General features: G+C 51.4%; 1 pseudogene; it reads left to right on the plus strand.

Moving 5' to 3' along the window:
• The window catches only part of LOC122722667, an 8,218-nt pseudogene that overhangs the window by 4,115 nt on the left and 1,603 nt on the right, over positions 1 to 2,500 (plus strand).

Raw genomic sequence — 2,500 nt, forward strand, 5'->3', positions numbered from 1 at the left:
CTTTCTTGTATTCTTGCCTTGTAAATTTTCCCAAGTGTAATATAAAAGCCATTTTCCCCAATTCTCTTCCCTTCTAGCTAGTTTAGCTAGTTTAGCTTCCTTCATCCCACAAGAAGCTGGCCGAGCTCTTCACAACCCTTCAATTACTTTCCGCTGCGTGATTGTGAGGTTAGGCTGACTTAGCTCGACGGACTGAGCTGAGTGCCGCACGGCTTAAGTGATTTTTGGGGTTGGAATCGTTAAGTCCGTGGGAAGTGGTATCAGAGCCTACTTCTGCTGAGGTTCATTCTGCTGATACCATTGGGAAGTGGTATCAGAGCCTACTTCTGCTGAGGTTCATTCTGCTGATACCATTGGGAAGTGGTATCAGAGCCATTGGAGGCAAATTCTGCCTGGTTCTGGTTGGCCAGCGGAAGCATATAGTGAGGTTTATTGCTGCTGCAATTGTTGCCGAGATACCAGAAGTTGGTATTGCTGCTTGAGTGAGGGTCAGCTTGCCTTTGTGAGGTTATTTCCAGCTGATTCTGGGCAAGAGTCTGCCAGAATTATTGGGGTGCTGGTTTGGCAGGAAGTGAGGTTATTTCTGCCAGTTTCTGGGCAAGTTGCTGAGCAGTTTCGGCAAGGGTGATTTTTGGCTGCAGAAGAACAGTCCAGCGAGGTTAGCCTGTCCAGGATTGTGAGGGTGATTTCTGGGCATTGGTGGCAGATTTTCAGGGGAGGAAAATCTGTGTGCTGGAGGAGTAACCAGTGAGGTTCAAAACTGCCTACAGGGGTAGTGCAGTGAGGTTCTTTCTGTGAGAGGCCAAAAGCAGCAGAATTTTACCCGCGACCAAGTAAAGAGGAGTACTTGGTTTCCCCCACCCGTTTTTGAAAGAAAGGAGGTTTTCATCGAAGGAAGCAAATTTTGCCAACAATGTCAAGCCCGACAAAGGAAGTTGGGATGGTTGGCTTGGGCGCTCCAAAAGGGAAGGAGCATGGCGACCTAAGGAGGAAGTTGGAGCCAAAGAAACCTAGCCAAGGGAGAGCGGAGCTAGGGGACTTTGAGGTCGAGCTCGCAAGGGTACAATTGCGACTTGTCGATGATGATCTACGCTTCGAGGAGATAGAGTCCCACCTTGAGGAACTTGAGTCTAGCATGGACGAGGTTCGCGAGGAGATGCAAGGGGCGCTAAATGAAGCCATCGACAAGGTGGTTAAAGAAGGTGAGTCTTCGAAATCCTCCCTCCTTAGTGAAATTGCCGCACTTAAGGAAGAGAATATATTGTTGAGGGGTGAACTTGGGAAATTAGTAGAGGAGTTGAGAAGGATGAAAGATGAGGTGGAAAGTTTGAGGAAAGATAAGGATTGTGAGTCCACTTCATCCATTCCTCTACGAGGCAAGAAGGAAGTCCCTAAGGAGAGTAGATCTTTGCGAAGGTGTTATTATTGCAAAGGTCCTCATCGAAATGGTGTATGCCCAAGGAGGAGTGAGCTTGTTGCTAGGGAGCAAAGCAACGAGGAGACTCCGTTGGAGCCAAGGGTGGCAAACTTGGGTTCTTTACAAGTGTATGGAACACTTGGACGGGTGGAGAATTTGGAGGAGCAAGATGAGGAAGCGGGTACCTCATCATCTTCATCATCTTCATCTTCATTTTCATCTTCGTGTTTGGAGAAGGACCTAGGGGAACGTGGAGACCAAAAGGGTATGGAGTTGCCGAGGGAGCTACCACCAAGGGAAAAGGTGGACGGTGCCATGGACGAGGGGTCCAAAGTAGCTGAAAGTCCGAGGGAAGTGGTTTCGCCGAAGCAAGGGAGGCGTAGGCGACGACGCTCAAGGGGGAGCAAAAGTAGGTGCAAAGCCGAGGGGATGGCAAAGTCACCTAGCCACAAGGACAAGGGGAATGCTACTAGTGCACTAAAGGAGAAGGCTGAAGGCAACACTTCGTATGTAGGTGGACATACGGAGGGGTCTTCCACAACTTCGCACAAGGGAGATGCGAAGAGGTCCGAGGTTTGCTCAAGTGGAGTTGGGCAAGCGAAGAAGACGCGACGAGGGCGTCGCGAGGATGAGTGGGGGAGAATGTCACGGTCCAAAGGTGTTAGGACCAATGACCCCCAAAATTGGAAGAAAAATTGGCTTTATGGGTTATTAGAGCCAATTCTGCATTTGGGCCTGTGTGGCAGCCCAAATGAGGTTCAACGGGCTTGTACTGCTGGTTGCAGGGGAAAAATGCCAACTGGGGCAGATTGGCCAGCAGACAGGGTGAACGGGCCCGTGGGTGCCAGAGGTGACTGGCACTGTTGGGGAAAACAGGCAGACTTGCGGGCCAGGAGGGCTAGCAAGCGAGGTTCACTGGAGAACTGGGCCAGGCGTGGAGCCCAGCAGGCCAGACGGGCTGGCGAAGGCAATGGAGGCAGTCTGGCGAGTGGCAGGCCCAACGGGGTGCAATTGGGCCAGCCCAGCACGGGGGAAGGTGCTGGAAGCCAGGGGGCATCGCCAGATGGAAGGAGGTTCAATGGG

This window comes from Manihot esculenta, unplaced genomic scaffold (assembly GCF_001659605.2).
Source record: "Manihot esculenta cultivar AM560-2 unplaced genomic scaffold, M.esculenta_v8 Scaffold64, whole genome shotgun sequence".
NCBI classification, from domain to species: domain Eukaryota; kingdom Viridiplantae; phylum Streptophyta; class Magnoliopsida; order Malpighiales; family Euphorbiaceae; genus Manihot; species Manihot esculenta.